We start from the raw sequence: 19,224 nt of genomic DNA, 5'->3' as shown, positions 1-19,224 counted from the left end.
GGTCACTTAACCTCTAAAACCCTGTCTCTTTGTAAAACAGAAACGACAGTTTTAGGACTGTTGTTGTTAGGTGCCCTTGAGTCGCTTTTGACTCACAGCGACCCCAAGCCTGACAGAACAAAACACTGCGCAGCCCTGAACCATCCTCACAATTGTTGCTACATTGCAGCCCACTGCTGCAGCCACTGTGTCAATCCATCTCATTGAGGGTCTTCCTCTTTTTCACTTGACCCTCTACTTTACCAAGTGTGATGTCCTTCTCCAGGGACTGATCCCTCCTGATAACATATCTAAAGTAAGCAAGAAGAAATCTCACCATCCTTGCTTCTAAGAAGCATTCTGGTTGTATTTCTTCCAAGACAGATTTGTTCATTCTTCTGGCAGTCCATGGTATAATTCAAAGGTATCAATTCTTCTTCGGTCTTCCTTATTCTTCACCCAGCTTTCACACGCACACGAGGCAACCGAAAACACCATGGCTTAATCCTAAAGGTAACATCTTTGATTTTTAACATTTTAAAGAGGTCTTTTGCAGCAGATTTGCCCAATGCAATATGTTGTTTGATTTCTTGACTGCTGCAAGTTGACTGTGGATCCAAGTAAAATGAAATCCTTGGCAAATTCAATCTTTTCTCCATTTATCACGATGTTGCTTGTTGGTCCTGTTGTGAGGATTTTTTTGTTTTATGTTGAGGTGCAATCCATACTGAAGGCTGTGGTCTTTGATCTTTATCAGTAAGTGCTTCAAGTCCTCTTCACTTCCAGCAAGCAAGATTATGTCATCCACATATCACAGGTTGTCAGTGAGTCTTATTCCAATCCTGATGCCTCAATCTGCTTCATATAGTCCAGCTTCTCAGCATACACACTGAATAAGTACAGTGAAAGGATACAACCCTGATGTACACCTTTCCTGATTTTAAACCATGCAGTATCCCCTTGTTCTAGTCAAACAACTGCCTCTTGGCCTATGTCCAGATTCCACATGAGCACAATTAAGTTTTTTGGAATTCTCATTCTTTGCAGTGTTATTCATAATTTGTTATGATGCACACAGTCGAATGCCTTTGCATAGTCAATAAAACACAAGTAAACCTCTTTCTGGTGTTCTCTGCTTTCAGCCAAAATCATCTGACACGGCAATGATATTCCTCGTTTGATGTCCTCTTCTGAATCCAGCTTAAATATCTGTTTATATACTTTACTGCTGCAATTGGTTTTTGAATTATATTCAGCATAATTTTACTTGCATGTGTTATTGACACTGTTCAATATTTTCTGCATTCTGTTGGATGACCTTTCTTTAGAAGAGGCACTTATATGGATCTCTTCCAGTGTGCTGGCCAGGTAGCTGTCTTCCAAATATTTTGGCATACACCAATGAGCACTTCCAGCACTGTATTCATTTGTTAAAACATCTTGATTGGTATTCCGTCAATTCACCAATCCCTTCAGCGTAGCTTGGACATCTTGCTTTCTTTAGGATTAAAGAAGATGAAAACCAAACCAGGTGCCATCAAGTCAATTCTGACTCACGACAACCCCACGTGTGTCAGAGTAGAACTGTGCTCCACAAAATTTTTAATGGCTGATTTTTCAGAAATAGATCACCAGGCCTTTTTCTTCCAAGGTGCCTCTGGGTAGACTCAAAGGACCAACCTTTCAGTTAGCTGCAAGCATGTAAACAATGTGCACTACCCTGGGACTCCAAAGAAGATAGCAAATGTAAAACAATAAGCACAGAACCTCTTCGACCACTGTTAAGTGTCCAGTAAGAGTTAGCTGCTGTTATTAATCATTCAGTGTATAAGAATTGAGGAGAAAGTTCTGTTTCTACTGGGCTGATGGTAAAGGTGTCAAGAGGAACTGCAGGACAACATGCCCCCTTCAAACCACAGCCCCGTGCAGACACACACACACTGCTACCCATGTGGTCTTTTAACAACACAAATCCAACCACAAATCATTCAATGGCTCCCTACTGCCCTCAGAATAAAACACAAGCTCTTTAGCATGCCTTTGTGGTCTGATCTCTGCCCGCCTATCCTATCTCCTAAACTGTTATTTTCCCATACGCAACTGTTATGGAATGAATTGTGTCCCCCGAAAAGACCTGTTAAGTCCTAAACCCTGTACCTGTGAATGTGACTCTGTGTGGAAATAGGGGTTTTCTTTTTTTATGTTAATGAGGTCAAACCAAAGTAGGGTGGGTCTTAAACCTAATGAATTCTGAGTGGTGTCTTATAAAAAGAGCAGTATAGATATGGTCACACACAAGGGGGAGACAGATGCCATGTGGACATGTCAACAAGCAAAGGAATGTCAAGGATTGCTGGCAGACACCAGGAACTAGGAGAGATGCCCACAGAACCTGACATAGCCGAGACCTTGATTTGGACTTTTAGTCTCCAGAACTATGAGAAAATAAATTCCTATTCTTTCAAGCTACCCACTTTGTGGTATTTTATCATGGCAGCCCTAGAAAACTAAGACATTTATTTAAAGAGATTTTATTCATCTCCCCCACTAGAATGTAAGCTCAGAGATCAGGGAGCTGTGCCTGACTTACACTCAATGCCTAAAACAGGCTCGGCGCATAGTAGGTTCAATAAACATCTGTGGAAGGAACGGAGGGCAGGGAAGAAGGAACATGGCAATTCTGTCTTGAAGGAAGAGTCTCCTCCAATTCTGATAGGAGGAGACTAAAGATGGAGGAGACCATCCCAACATATCAACAGGCAGATAACCTGGGAAGAATCTACCGCAAAAAAGGTGAAGGGGCCTACGGGAGATTGTCAGCATTTGCCAGGAGGACAATGCCATGGGGCTGCGAGAGGAGAGATCCAGGTCCAGCCAAAACAAGCCACAAAACTCCCAAAGGCCTCTGGAGCCTAAGAAGCACTTGGATGGAGCAGTTCCACCTTGGGACAGCCTAAGCTGTTAGACTGCCTTTCCTGAATTCTGTATTAATTATTTCCTGGCCGTAGGCATTATACGTTAATTGCTTTCAGTTGAAAAGCTCCATGTTTATGTTTGTGTGGACAAAACTTAGGGGGACGTGTCATTTAAAATAAATTGCTTAAGTTCCCAGGATGACACTGCCTCTACCCTCCCGGCTGGACCATTTGCACAGACCTTCTGAATACCAAGTCACATCCTCAGATGCCATATTGACACACAGATGTTCCCCTCCTCCAATTCCGAGAAGAAAATAAATGTTTGGTTTTGTTTTCCCTCCTTGTGCACATGTCCCCATCTTTGGCCTCTGATGCAGGAGAGCTTCTCAGTCTAAGTTCCCTGAAATTAAGTTTCTCTCCCCTCCCCTCTGCCAAGTTTCCTCCTTCAGAGAAAAAATTTCTAGAGGGCAGTAGCAAAGGCAGGCGGAAATCATTTGTAAGAGGGAATCCTCCCCAAAGCAGGAGAGAAATGGGAGTACAGGCCACACACTAATAGTGTCTCACCCCGATCCCCTATACCAGGTGGCTGTGCCCACCCCCCAGCTAATGCGAACACTGGCTGCTATCAGATTATAACTGCCTTTTTCTCCAGAGCCAGCAAAACCAGTTGCCGTAGAGTTGCTTCTGAATCAGGGCGAACCCATGTGTGTCAGGGTAGAACTGTGCTCCACAGGCTTTCCAATGGCTGGTTATTTGGAAGTAGATCACCAGGCCTTTCTTCCGAGGTGCCTCTGGGTGGACTTGAACCACCAACCTTTCGGTTAGCAACTGAGCACATTAACTGCACCACCCAGGGACTCCTTTTTCTAGAGCAGGGATCAGCAAACTATGGCCCAGGGGCCAAGTCTAGCATGTCACCTATTTTTGTAAATAAAGTTTTATTGGCACACAGCCACATCCATTCATTTATGTTTTGTCTACAGCTACTTCTACACTACAACTGTGGAGCTGAGCAACTGCAAGAGAGACCACATGGCCTGCAAAGTCCAAACTATTTGCCATCTGGCCTTTTACAGAAATGTTCACTGACCCCCTCTACTAGGGCAATATTGTCCGATATGGATATAAATATAAAAGCCACAAACGCATGCCATGCATATAATTTAAAAATTTTTAGTAGCCACATTTTAAAAAGTGAAATTTTAAAAATCTATTTTGTTTAACCCAATATCTCCATAATATTATCATTTCAACAAGTAATCAATCTTTTAAATTATTAATGATGTTTATATCCATTTTCTGGTACAAAGTCTTAGAAAACTAGTGTGTGTTTTACGCTTTCAACACACCACAATTCCGACTAGCCACACTGCAAGTGCTCAATAGCCACACGTGGCTAGTGGCTACCACATTGTAAAGGACAACTCTAGAGAATTTCCTTGGTTGAGTGAGAGACGCCACACTCAGGGGTTTTGCAGCCCTCTCCTCAAGAGGCAGGCCTAGCCAATGGCTACAGACATGGAGATGTAGAAGGCCAATCCACTGCCTCGAGGTAAGAGGAATTATGAGGTGCCATTCATGCTCCATAGCTCCCCGTGGGATCAGGTCGTAGCTGGGATCCAGTGACCATATCCTTGCTTCACTTGCTCCCCTGCCCACTCCTGCCTCCATATTCACCTGAGACCACTCCCACAATAAATGAGTCCCACAAGAATCAAGGCTCTGCTTCTAGAGAACTCGTCCTGAGGCAAAAAAAAAAAAAGAAAGGAGAAAATAAACCCAAACCACTTGCCACTGAGTCGATTCTGACTCAGGGCGACCCCACATGTGTCAGAGTAGAGCTGTGCTCCATAGGATTTTCAATGGATGATCTCTGGAAATTAGATTGCCAGGCCTTTCTTCAGAGTGGATTCAAACTGCCAACCTTTTGGTTAGTAGCGAAGCACTTAACTATCTGCACCACCCAGGGACTCCAAGACAAGGAGGGAAGGCAACAAATATTTACTGAGTATCTATCATATGTCAAAGAAGCCCTGGTGGCACATTGGTTAACTGCTAGGCTGCTAACCAAAAGGTCAGTAGTTCAAACCCACCAGCCACTCCGCTACTTCCATAAAAATTACAGCCTTGGAAACCCTATGGGGCAGTTCTAGTCTGTCCCATAGGGTCACTATGACTCAAAATTGACTCAACAGCAAGGGTTTTTTTGTTTTGTTTTGTTTTTTCCTTCTTTTTTTTAATCATATGTCAGACTCTTAATAAATGTTAAACTCACTCTCGCCAAAAAGCTTTAAGGTAGGAAATATCACCCCCATTTTAAAGATAAGGAAACGAACATACATGACAATATCCAGCCATGTAATGATATATTACGGAGTTGTTTAAAATTATAATGACAAAGTTATACAGTAACATTTAAACACTTATGATATAATGTTGACTGGGAAAAATAAGACAAAAATACACTTTGTGAATTTGTTTTTTAACATTAAAAACAAACGCTTAAAAGGAAATTTACCACAATATTATCAATGACTTACTTTGGGAAATTAGAATTAATAGTTATGTATATTTCTTCTGCAGTCCCGGTGGTGCAAATGGTTAGCATGCTCAGCTGCTAACCAAAAGGTTGGAGGTTCGAGTCTACGTAAAGTTGTCCTGGAAGAAAGGCCTGGCAATCTGCTTCCAAAAAGTCAGCCATTAAAAACCCTATGGAGCACAGATCTACTCTGACAGATGGGGTTGACATGAGTTGGAATCAACTGGACAGCAACTAGTTTAGCTTTTTGTTTTGTTTTTCTTCTACTTTCAATCATTCTGTATTTTCCATTTTTTCTAAAGTGAGTTAAAAGAAAAAAAAAACCCAACCCTTTGCCATCCATAGCAACCCTATAGGACAGAGCAGAACTGCCCCACAGGGTTTTCATGGAGTGGCTGGTGGATTCATACCACCAGCCATTTGGTTAGTAGCCATAACTCTTAAGGGCCCCTTTTTCTGATATAATTTGGCTTGCTTTGAATGCACTGTGGCATAACTGTTAAAGAGCTTGGTTTGGTTTGGAGATAGTCAAACCAGGTTTTAGATCCCAGCTCATCCACTTTCAAGTTCTATGACCTTGGGCAAATGAGTAACTTTCACTAAACGTCAACTTTTACATCTATGAAATGGGAGGACAATGACATAGATCTCATAGGGTTGTTATGGGGATTAAATGAGGACTTGTGTTTAAAGTGCTTAGTACATTGTCTGGCACACAGCAGGTTTTCAGTAGACAGTAGGTCAATCAATGGAGGTTATCTGGTCCCAAAGACCAGTCTTTACCCTAACTCCATGCTTCCTTGAATACAATCCACCAATCTCCATCACAATCTTCTCAATTCAGGTTGCCCCCAGGCTCAGCAGCAGAACCCACAATTGGAATTTCAAGTCAAGGAACAGTCCCTACTTAGGGGATCACTCTCACTCCAGTCTGTGCAATAATTATGCCACTTGAGTTCCATTTCTCAGGGGAGCCATGCCTCCATTTCACAGCTGTACATTAACAGCTTCAAGGGGCCAGGAGTTCTTTCCCCTTCTCCTTGATGTGATTAATGAGACTTAAATTGGCCCAGTGATAGATGAGTTATCCTAAAAGCACTGAATATTTAAACCTGAATCCTCCTTTCACAAAAATAGTCCATGGATTTCAAGAGCTGCTGTGCCGATGTCCCTGGTAGCGAGCATGTGATGTCTGTTCATGCTGAACGAATTCTGGCTACACGTTCACCAATATCGAGGGCTGAGATAGCCTTTTCTCCTTTTGCTGTCCCCAGAGAGGCAAAGTGCATGCTTTACATCTTTATCTTAAGTGACCAGACTTGTTTATAGATGCTGCTCCAAATAATTACGTCTGAATGCATTTGCGTTCAACACACCCCAGACCGTGCACTCCTCAGATTAAGGGTTTTTCAGTGGAATGCCTTCCTGGAAATGAGCCTTAAGTGGATTTCTCCACTTAAACAAGCTACTGTCCCAGATAGCCATGTGGTCCTTGGAGAGAAGTTTCTGTACCATACTATGCTCTCTCAGTATAGTCCCACACCCTCTCGCAGGAACACTCAGTTTCCCTGCACCTACATTCACCTGCCAGTCCTTGAAAGTCTTTCTGATTCTTCACCTCTAACGCAAACCTTAGAGGAGCCCTGGTGGCGCAGGTCAGCAGTTTAAACCTACCAGCCGCTCTGCAGGAGAAAAATGTGGCAGTCTGCTTCCATAAAGATTACAGCCTTGGAAACCCTATGGGGAAGTTCGACTCTTTCCTACAGGGTCGCTATGAGTTGGAATCAACTCAACAACAACAGGTTTGGGTTTTTTTTTTTTTTTAAACCAAACTTTGGAGTCCCTGGGTGGTGCAAACAATATGTTTGGCTGCTAACCGAAAGGTTGGAGGTTCGAATCCATCCAGAAGCTCCTCAGAAGAAGTTCTGGCGACCTACTTCCAGAAAATCAGTCACTGAAAACCCCATGGAGCACAGATCTACTGTGACACACACTGGGTCACGTGAACTGAACCTGGCTTGACGGCAACTAGTTAACCCAAACCTCGCCATTTCTCCAAGCCCAGAGGAAAAGCGGCCCTGGATTACTCTCAGCCACATTCCTCTTGTTCTTCCCTGACTCCCTAGACCAGGTACTACCACCAGCACCAGCTGCCATCAAGTAGACACCAACTCATGATGGCTCCAAGTGTGTCAGAGGAGAACTGTGCTCCACAGGGTTTCCAGTGGCTGATTTTTCAGCAGTAGATCGCCAGGCCTTTCTTCCTAGGTGCCTCTGGGTGGACCTGAATCATTTGTTACCACTCCAACCTTTTGTTAGCAGCCAAGCACGTTAATTGTTTGTACCAGCCAGGGACTCCCTCGATAAATGAAGTCTTTCCAAATCCATGTTTCAGGCTTTGAATCTAAGAAACCCAACCTAAGACCATAAAACCTAACCTATCTCTCCACCAGAAATCTTTTTCTTAGCTATCTTGTACTTTCAAGTTGTATCTTCCCCAATAAGACTAGGAGATTCGTGGGGGGTAGGAGGATGAGAAGGTAGATAGACTTTCAGCATGATGATACAGGAAAAATAACTTAAAGCTTAAAACACCTGGGAAAATATCCTTGCTCTGTCACCTGGTGTGTGACTCTGGGCAATAACAACAACAGTGTTAAATGCTGCTTTTGTTGTTGTTAGCTGCTGTCGAGTCAGCCTTTGACTCATGGTGACCCCATAAACAATGGGATCAGACTGTTGTGCTCTACAGGGTTTTTACTGGCTGACTTTCAGAAGTAGATCACCAGGCCTTTCTTTCCAGTCCTTTTTAATCTGGAAGCTCCACTGAAACCTGTTCAGCATCACAGCAACATGCAAGCCTCCAGTGACAGACAGGTGGTGGCTGTGTATGAGGTACATTGGCCGGGAATCAAACTCGGGTCTCCTGCATGGAAGGTGAGAATTCTACCACTGAACCATCACTGCCCCCAATGACAATAGCAGTTACCATGTATTGAGCCATATATTATGTGCCAGGCACTCTACTAAGCACTTCAAGTTGGTTTTTGTAGCACCCTCACAGCACCACTATCAGGAAGGTCCTACTATTATCCCAGTTGTAGATAATAGACTCAGAGAGCTAAAATTGCCCAAGTTACCCATTTTACAGATGAGAGTAACAATGGCTACCTTGAAGGGTTGCCGTGATTACTTACACAAAGGTCTCAATGCCTAGCAACTAGCAGATGCTCCAAAAAAAAAATCTCATTTAATTATCAGGTCTTATTTTCACCAGCCGCTCCTTGGAAGCCCTATGGGGCAGTTCTACTTTTTCCTACACGGTTGCTATGAGGTGGAATTGACTCGATGGCAACGGGGTTGGTTTTGTTTTTTGGTTTATCATTAGTTGACTGGTATCCACACAGAAGACATTGTTTTCACTTGGTCTGATCCTTTTCCAGTACCTTGCTATATATATTTCCTCCCCATACTCCCTTTCAGCTTCTCTCTTTCAACAGGACAAGGAAGTCTAGCAAGAGCAAGTCCAGCTTTGTCATTAACTTCAAGGAGGTTAGCCTTCCTACTCAGATCCTTTCTTGGAACGAAAGATTCTCAGCCCCCAGAAACAATTTAAATACGCTGCAATGGAGAAATTATTACAGACATTTCATCATATCTTCTCATTGATTTATCCAACAACTACCCATGTGATGGCTAAAAGTAGTTCAGACACATAGTCTCTGTGCCTGTTGCTACTATCCCATTCTCCAGCTATTTTGGTTCAGAACCCTGTGCAGTTTCAAGACACAGCAACGATTTTCAGTTCATACTTGAGTTAAATAAAAAAAAAAAAAAAAAAAATTGAGTTAAATAGGGAGTATAAAATAACCACATGGCTTTGGATTTCACAGCCCCCAGACAGCCTAACTTAGAGCTGAAGCCATTCCCAAAGTCCACCTTTCAGCCAAAGGTTGGCTAGGCCTATGAGTCTGATTTGAATCAACTCTATGGCAATGGGGTTGGTTTGGGTTTATAAAACTATAGGACACGTGAGGAACGTGCTTCTCAGTTTGATCAAGTATACAAACCCAAATGGGCAATACCTGCCCAAAAGCAAAGGTGAGAAGGCAGGAAGGGACAGGAAAACTGGCCAAATGGACACAGGGAACCCGGGGCGGAAACAGGGACAGTGCTGACACATTGCAGGGACTACAACCAATGTCACAAAGCAATTTGTGCATAGATTTCTTCATGAGAAGCTAACATGTGCAATAAACTGTCACCTACAGCAGAATAAAATTAAAAAACAAAAGAAATTGGCCCAGCCTGTTTGGTCAACAACGACCATCTACTAAGTTTCAGACAAGGTGCTAGGTAGAAGGACTGAACAAGTATAAATCATATGAGCTTCCTCTTCTCTTGGAAGCCACGTTCTAACAGAACAGTGTCTTTCAACCAGGCAGATTTTCCTCCCTGGGAAACTTTGTCAGTGCCTGGAGACATTTTTGGTTGTCACAACTGGGGGTGCTACTGGTATCTTGCAGGTGGAGGCCAGGGATGCTGCTAAACATTCTACAATGCACAGGACAGCCCTCCCACAAGAAAGAATTATCAGGCCCAAAATATCAGTGGTGTCAAGATTGGATAACCCTGTAATAAAGGAGGGCAAGGCAAAATAACAATAACAAGTAAACTGTGAATTTCAAGATATGAACCCTGAGCTAGCTTATATATTCCCTCTTTTGTTATCAATTCATAAAATGTTATTTACATTACATATAGGCTGCCCTCATCAACACCTATCCACATAGGGAATGAGTCCCTGGGTGGTGCAAATGGTTAACACAGTTGGCTGCTAATAGAATGGCTGGAGGTTCAAGTCCACCCAGAGGTGCCTTGGAAGAAAGGCCTGGCAATCTAGTTCTGAAAAATTAGCCACTGAAAACCCTATGGAGTGCAGTTCTACTCTGATACAAATGGGGTTGCCATGAATCAGGATCGAATGAAGGCAACTGGTTTAACAGACTGGCAATTGGCTTTACGCCAGCCAAACAAAGACGAAGTGTCTACCTCTCACCCATTCTAGAGCTCACGATAGCTGAGTTTGTGACCCGTTCTCTCCAATCAGCCCCACCCACCTTTTGTCAGGAAATATGCATCCATGTTTACACAGTCGGTTTACACATCTTATCATTTATTTATTCCACCTCATTTCACAAAGAATTTGAAGCAGTGAAATAAAAATAAATAAACAGTCGTACATCAACACCAGGGAAAATATAAATTAGAATGAGGGTGTGTAGAGTTGCTGCTTTTTATTTTATTTATTTATTTTTTGGAGTGCTTAGAATCTCTTAAAGAACTTCCCCTCAGATATGCTATGAGTGTACACACACAAACACACACTTCCCTGTTCCATAGTATTCTTGTGCAGTCTGTGGGACCTGGGTGGCATTGACTCTCACTCCTCCCCACCAAAGGGAGGACTAACTAATCACTGACTAACCAGTGAGAGTACTACTTTGGTCAAAGTGATTGGTCCAGGGAGGGGCATGTGACCTAAGTGGGACCAACCATAAACTTTCCCAAGGGTTTTTCAGAAGTGGCAGGGAAATTTGCTCTGTCCTCCTCCGGGGTCTCCAGCTTTAAGAATAATGTAGGATTAGGCTGTCAAGCATCTTGCCACCACAGGAAAAAGAGCCTATCTGAAAATTAAGCCAAGAGAAGCTTAATCTACAGATGCAAAGAAAAAGTCAGTACCCTAGAACATTTGTTGAGTCCCTCGATCTAGCTGTGCCTGATGGTCAGTGACATGGCCCAACAAACTCTTTGTTTGCATTTGGTTTCTGTCCCATTACCCTAAAAGATAATGACATAATACAGGGCATATGGCAAGGTGAGAGCAAAATGGAAAACAGGGACCAGAAGATGAAAGCACAGTTACCAATTTGGCTCAGGGCTTCTGGGTAGACAAAGTGAAAAGAGAAAGCTGGTCAGTTACCTTGTTCTCAAGGAGCCCTGGTGGCAGAAAGGTTAAGCACTCAGCTGCGAACAGAAACGTTGGCTGTGCAAACCCACCAGTGTCTCTGCAGGAGAAAGACCCGGGGATCTGCTCCTGTAAAGAATGCAGCCAAGAAAACCCTGCGGGGTAGTTCTACCCTGTCACATGGGGTCACTATGAGCCAAAAATCAACTCGATGCCACCTAAGAACAACAACCACCTTGGTTTTTTTTTACACCTGGAGTGAGAACATTCAAGTTCCTTAGGAGAAGCAATGCTTTTTCTTAGCACCTATCTCAAAGGTCACCAGGCTTTGTGCAAAGAACACAGTGAGATAAGGAGGACTGACAGCCTCCACCTAAAGCAATCAAGGGATTATTTATATTATTTATATGGCTGCTATTTATTTTATCTGTGGATGCTGGAGGCATTGGTGGTTGAGTGGTAGAATTCTCACCTCCCAGTTCAACTCCGGGCAATGCACCTCGTATGCAGCCACCGCCCATTGCTCATCGTCAGCGGAGGCTTGCCTGTTGCTATGATGCTGAACAGGTTTCAGCAGAGCTTCCAGATGAGGACAGACTAGAAGAAAGGCCTGGCAATCTACTTCCGAAAAATCAGCCAATGAAAACTCTACAGAGCACGACAGAACATTTTCCGATTTGCAACCGACCACGGGAATGACACAGGACTGGGCAGCGTTTGAATCCACAGTGCACGGAGTCACCATGAATCCAGGCTAACTCGATGGCAGCTAACAAAATGGCACAGATACTGGGGACTCACCCTTACATAGTTGGTCGACTTGATCCTGTGGATTTGTGAGAGAGCCAGTGTGATCTGAATATGCATCTTTCCGAAGGTCCTCTCCACACTCAAACATCCCAGGAGCTGGCCCCCAAATGTTTTAGCCACTACTAACTCTCAGCCCATGTCTGTCCTTTCCTTCTCAGAAATAACGTCGTTTGTACCAACTTCTGAAGGTTCCGCTCACCTCTTCACCAAGGAGGGAAGTTCGGGAGAATTGGGACCTCCTTTGGCCCAGAGAAGGGCTGCACGGAGGCGCCTGCAGATGTTGGGGGCTGTCCTCAAGAGCATGCCTGCTTGTCACCTCCTGTCGCCATGATTAATTCAAGCTGTTGAGCTCTCACGTTACCATCAGGCTGTCACTGCACTGAGGATCTCAAATGGCTCCAGCCCAAGTGACAGACTGTTGCAGCTCCCTGTCCTTACAAAGCAATAATCCACCACCATGCCCCCAGACTCATGTTCAAGTGGTGACACTTTGCTGGGGCACATTCCAACCATGTGCCACACTCAAGTGCCATGGACAAAGGCAGGTGTGGGACAAAGTATTATAACCAGTGACACTAGGGAAGCCAGGGTGCTTTTTGCTGCAGCTACCTATGCCAAGGGTTTTAGATGCATTATTTCATTCATCTTCACAGCAACCCAACAAATTGGGGAGTAACGCCACCATTTCACAGGGGAAGAAGGAGAGGTTGTGTACCTTGCCCAAGGTCACGCCACCAATAAGAGGCAGAAGTAGATGGGAACCCATGTCTGACAAACCCCTGAGCCCAGGCTCTGGCCTCTTGCCTCAGACTCTAGAAGGTGGGTATTACTGAACCACAAGCAGGCAGGAGAACGCCCCTGTCCCTGGGATTCATCCAACCCAAAATTCCCCCCTTCCCAGAAGGACCACATGTAAATCACACTATTAAAGTACAGATATCTAGAAAGGGTCGACCTTTAATTGAACATCTACCACTCACACTATAGTAAGAATTAGTTGACCGGATAATTAGGACCTTTAAGTCAGTATTCTGAAAACATGGCCTCATGACCAGCTATATTAGAGCCACCTGGGAGGAGGATGAGGTTGTTAAATATGCATATATCCCAACCCCAGACATGTTTCCTCAATATCTCTGCTCCAAGGGAATGAAGCTCAGCTGAGGAACCTGATATTAACAAGCACTTGTACAGAACACATTCCGGCTGGGTATGTGCCAGGTGCTTTATCATATCTGTTATTTCCTCCACGTTTCATTGACTATTGCAGAATGGGCAGAGGGAGGCAGGAGATAGGGAAGGGAGGTTGAGATAAGTTGATGGAGTTGGAGAGACCACAAGCCAGACAGATTTGGGGGCTCAAATCCCAGCACAGCCACTTGGACCAGTGACGGCCTCCTCAATTATCCGTTTCCATGAGGCTGTTTTGACTGTAAATGAGAACTATGGAAGATGCTCAATAAACATCTCTCAGTCAGCTGCAGGACTCCATTCAAAGTCTAAAGAAAAGTGCTTGTGGCCAGTATATACAAGGTGCCTTCAAACCCCTGGGGAAAAAATTAACGACAATCTATTTAAGAGAAACCACTTTCTGATGGGGCTTTTTCCTGATTCTTCTCCCAAAACATCATCTGAATGTATTAATCAATGAGTATTGTTATAGATTGAACTGTGTCCCCCAAGAATATGTGTTGGAGTCCTGACCCCTATACCTGTGGATGTGATCCCCTTTGGGAACATGGGTTTCTTTATGTTAATGAGGCCATATTAGTGTAGGGTGTGCCTTAAACCTAATCACTTCTGAGTTACAGAAAGAACAGATTAGACACAGAGACGAGCAAACACAAACTGAGAGATGTCACGTGAGGATCACCAGGAAACCGAAGAAATGCCAGGGGCTATAGCAGCTGAAAGGGCCAAGGACCTTCCCCCAGAGCTGACAGCCTTGCCCTAGAGCCCGTGCCCTAAATTGGGACTTCTAGCCTCCTAAATACGAGAAAATTAATTTCTGCTCTCTAAAGCCAGCCACTTGTGGTATTTCCGTTACAGCAGCACTAGGTACCTAAGACAAGCATTCATTCCAGTGCTTACTGGGAGCACGGTGCGCGCTAGCCGTGGTGGAAAGCATGTAGAAGTATTTACTGCCCTCAAAGAGTTTTCATTCTAGGGAGAGAAATCGTAGCTACTCCAAGGAAAGTCGAATTACATCACAAAAGTTAAGATCAAAGACAAAGACAACAAGGCAGGAGAAATTAAAAGGCAGAATGAGATTTCGTGTCTAGGAGTCGATAAATGTAAACCGACTCATTAGAGAGATCAAAGTGCACAAGGCACTGAGTGGGAGCCAGGGGAGTTCAGGACAAGGACAGACTGATTACAAGGAGCTGAGCTGTGCCTTGAGGCTCTCAGGAGCAGCGAGGTTTGGCTGGTGAGAAGGAGAAGGGTACTTCAAGGCCACCTGAAGGAGGACATTGACAGATAGCTGCTCTGTGGCCTGTTTCCCCAAGTGGACTGCGTTTCTAGAGGAGCCCTGGTGGAGCGAAGGGTAAGTGCTTGGATGCTAACCAAAAGGTTGGCCATTCAAACCCATCCAGCAGCTCCATAGGAGAAAGACCTGGCAATCTGTTTCCATAAAAATTATAGCCTAGAAAACCCTATGGGGCAGTTCTACTCTGTCACATCGGGTCACTCTCAGTGAAAAATTGACTGGACAGCACCCAACAACAACAGAGTTTCTGGAAGACTAAGAACTGACCCACCCAAAAGTATGCAGACTGGAAGAAGCCTAGCTGTGTGCTGCCCCTTCCCAGGTAGGGCTTCAACACCTGACCATTGGTCACTCTCTCACCAGCCCCAGATGAAAGCCACGGCTTCTAACAATCACCAAACCAAAAAACCAAACCCAGTGCCATCAAGTCGATTCCGACTCATAGCGACTCCATAGGACAGAGTAGAACTACCCCATAGAGTTTCCAAGGAGCGCCTGGCGGATTCGAACTGCCAACCCTTTGGTTAGCAGGTGTAGCACTTAACCACTATATCACCAGGGTTTCTTCTAACAATCACAGTCCCTACTAAAATGATGGAGAAATGGTATCCACCTGCTCAGCAGGGTCTCTGTATGCGCTTACTGGATACCAATGGTTAGGTTCTTGTTTTGTTTTTACTGTTGATTTGTGACTTATGAGGTCCCATAGGTTACACAGTAGAACTGAGCTTCACAGGGTTTTCTTGGCTATCATCTTTACAGAAGTAGATCGCCAGGCCTTTCTTCTGTGGTGCTACTGGATGGGTTCAAACCACCAAACTTACGGTTACCAGCCAAGTGTGAACCATCTGCACCACTGAGGGAGCTCCCATGGTTAGGTTTCATCCACCTCGCTGAGTCTCCCACTCCTCATCTTCTAAGATCATGCTTGCTACCAATTTCATAGCCCCTGCAGTAGACAAAAAATCCACTTATGTCTAAATGTACTGATAAGGAACCATCTCCAATATCCACTAGTAAGTGAAATAAGCAAGGTGCAGAATAGTTAATAAATATTAATTAAATGGATAGAATACCTACGAATGACTATATGATAATCTCACCATAGTGGCTGCCCCCGGGAAGGCTAAAAGGGAGCACGAGAATGTAATGTTTACACTCTTTTATACTGCCCCCCCTTTTTTTTCACCATGTATATACTGACCTATTCCCACCACCCATCTGTCAGCTTGTCATACTGTGGAGGCTTGCGTGTTGCTGCGATGCTGGAAGCTATGCCACCTATATGTTAGATACCAGCAGTATCATCCATGGTGGGCAGGTTTCAGCAGAGCTTACAGGCTAAGACAGATTAGGAAGAAACGCCTGGTCATCTACTTCCCCAAAAATCAGCCAATAACAACCATCTGGATCACAACAAAAGACTGTGCAAAACAGAGCTGGAAGATAAGCACCTAGGTTGGAAAACACGACACAATAGCCATAATCACGGACTCAAACACGCCAATGATTTTGAGGACAGCACAGGATGGGGCAGCATTTCGTTCTGTTGTACATGGGGACACCATGCGTCAGAGCCGACTGTACATCAACTGACAACAACATTGACCTATTCAGATAGATAGAGGCGTTAATGAAAAAGATGTATCACACGTAAATAGACAGTCCACTGGGCAAATGATGCTGCCCAGAGACCTGGGCACAAGCTGTCCGTCTGAGAAATTCCAAGTCCCACAAACCATCTAAAAGTCAATCCCTAAAACTTCAACAAATAGGGCTAGGTGGACCCACACAATACAGGGATGAAGGCATGGTTCATGAGAAAACCAAAAAAAAATAAATAAACAGTTGCCATTGAGTCAATTCCAACTCATGGTGACTCCATGAGTGTCAGAGTAAACCTGTGCTCCACAGAGTTTTCAATGGCTGTGATTTTTCAAAAGGAGATCGCCAGGCCTTTCTTCCAAGGCACCTCTGGGTGGATTCAAACCTCCAACCTTCTGGTTATTAGCTGAGTGCTTAACTGTTTGTGCCACCCAGGACTCCTTGTGGATCATGATGTTATTAGCTGCCATCTAGTCAGCCCCAAACTCATGGCAACCCCATGTGTTACAGAGTAGAACTGCTCCATAGGGTTTTCTTGGCTGTAATCCTTACAGAAGCAGGTCACCACACCTTTTCTTCCATGGAGCTGCTGAGCCCATTTGAACACCAGCCTTTAGGTTAACAGCCGATTGCAAACCACTTGTGCCAACGAGGCTCCCGTGGCTCATGATTCAAAACCAAACCAAACCCATTGCTGTCGAGTAGGTTCTGACTCATAGCAACCCTACAGGACAGAGCAGAGCTGCCTCATAGGGTTTCCAAGGCTATGATCTTTACTGAAGCAAATTGCCATGTCTTTCTCCTGTGGAGTAGCCAGTGGGTTTGAACAGCTGACCTTTCACGTAGCAACTGAGCACTTAACCACTGCGCCACCGGGGATCCTTTCTGTGGTTCATGATAGGACTGGCTAATTGTATGAGAGTACATGGGACTAGTTTCTGCTCTGGTTAAAGTGTGACCTGCAAAGACGGCTTTGGGGTAAGGAACAAATAAATAAGGCCCAGCGCCCTCCAGCCAGCCCACACTGTGCCAAGAGGTTGGGCAAGGGGGCAAACAGGCAGGGGTTGTATAGCCTCAGCTATGAGCACCAAGTAGGGGTTGCACAGAGCCATGCATTGGAGCCTTGTCTTCTGCAGGGTTCTGAGATCAGCAGGAGTGGCTAAAATCACGCTCCCCCAAAATTACCCATGGTGGCTGTTTCTCTGTTGTGTACCAGATGAAGTAACTGGCTTGCGTTTAGGGGCCAAGTGATATGAAAAATGTATATCTTTAAATGCTAGAATCGCACTCGGGAGAAGCCCGTGGGAAGTGAGTGTGTCTGAGGGAAAAGCCGACTCACGTCTTCCCTCTCACATTCCCAACTCACGTCTTCCCTCTCACATTCAGCATATGCTCATTGTGCGGCGTGGGGAACAGAAATACTCGCATTACTTCTCTCTCTCTCTCTCCCCTTTCCTCATTTCCTTCTCCTACCCCGAGATCACAGAGTTGGATTCGTGTAACTTAAAGACACTTGTGCCTCCTTGCACTCCACAGAGATGGCGGCACTGGACTGACCTGGATCCTCCTCCAACCATGGAAACCCAGAGAATTATTATAATCAGATCCCAACTGCTCAAGCATCCCCAGTTTCCTAGCAACCCTCAGAAGGCTTTGGTGAAAGTCTGGAACAAGGACTTCACGGGTAGGGTGGTGGCAGCAGTGTTTAAGATTGCTGGAGAGATTTTCCCCAAGTCATCTCAGAGCCCTTTCTCCTCAGCATCCCAACAAGACACCTATTAGTCAGAGAAATGAAGTAAAGCAGCAGCATAGCTGCTTAAGAACTCCCAGAGGCTCCGTTCTAAATTCCTTCACCTGGACCTCAAGGCGTTCTCAGACACTAGTCAACTTCCTTGCTCCTGGCTCCCGGTGGCAGCCCCTCCACCCAAGTAAGGCTAGACCTCTCTATCTGCCTTAGCAGCCTAGCGTGAACATGCTCTTCCATGTGCTCAAAGCCAGCCCACTGGCATCTCCTTCCTTTGCCAACCACCCTCAAAGTATGCCACATCTCATAAAATAGTAACAATAAAAAGTTGCCACTGAGTCAGTTCTGAATCATGGAGGCTCCATGTGTGTAAGAGAAAAACTGAGCTCCACAGGGTTTTCAATGGTTGATTTTCTGGAAGCAGATGGCCAGGCCTTTCTTCCAAGGAACTTCTGGATGGACTCGAATGGCCACCAAGCACATCAACCCTGGGTGGTGCTGTTCAGAAGTTGGGAGTGGAAACTGAGCATCTAAAGAGGGAAACAAACGTCCAAAGGTCCAAACAAATGCTCCCTCCTGCCTGATCTCTTCTCTGGATTTACATATGCCCCATGCCATGGAGTGAATTCTGCACCACCCAGGGACTCCACATCTCATAACTTTTCTTCTCATCACTCAATCTCCCTCTTCCATGAATGCCAATTTTTGCTGGAGACATTACATATGTTTCATTCTGAGGCCTAATTAGAGATACAGGGCAGACACACCCCTACAATATCCCCACCAGAGCACAAGAAGTACGCCACAGGGCAAAAAAACAATGCAGGAAAAATCGCCAGGCAGCATCCAGATGATGGCAGAACTGAATGGTATGGAAATGAGTGGGGCACCTATCAGTGTGTCTTAGTAACCTAGTGTTGTTGTAATGAAAAGTATTACAACTGTGTGTCTTTAAAAAACACAAATTTATTTTCTCACAGTTCAGGAGGCTAGAAGTCTGAATTCACAGTGTGGCTGTAGGGAGCATTCCTTCCTTGTCAGTAGCCCCAGGAGTTCCCCAGGGCTCCCACGAGTTCCTTCGTATCCCTTGGCATCTGTCTTCCCCTTACCTCCCCGTGTACATGTCTCTGCGTCTAGTCTGCTCTTTCTATAACTCAAAAGTGATTAGGTTTA

At 44.8% G+C, this 19,224-nt stretch overlaps 1 protein-coding gene across 1 annotated transcript in view; it reads right to left on the bottom strand.

The window, feature by feature from the left end:
- Positions 1 to 19,224, bottom strand: part of SHISA9 (shisa family member 9) — a 350,081-nt gene that overhangs the window by 296,711 nt on the left and 34,146 nt on the right. The gene's annotated exons all lie outside the window — the stretch shown is intronic.

The sequence above is a fragment of the Loxodonta africana genome, chromosome 12, assembly GCF_030014295.1.
Source record: "Loxodonta africana isolate mLoxAfr1 chromosome 12, mLoxAfr1.hap2, whole genome shotgun sequence".
Lineage (NCBI taxonomy): Eukaryota > Metazoa > Chordata > Mammalia > Proboscidea > Elephantidae > Loxodonta > Loxodonta africana.
Note: the sequence above shows the minus strand (reverse complement) of the source record. Positions and strands in the feature narration are given on the sequence as shown.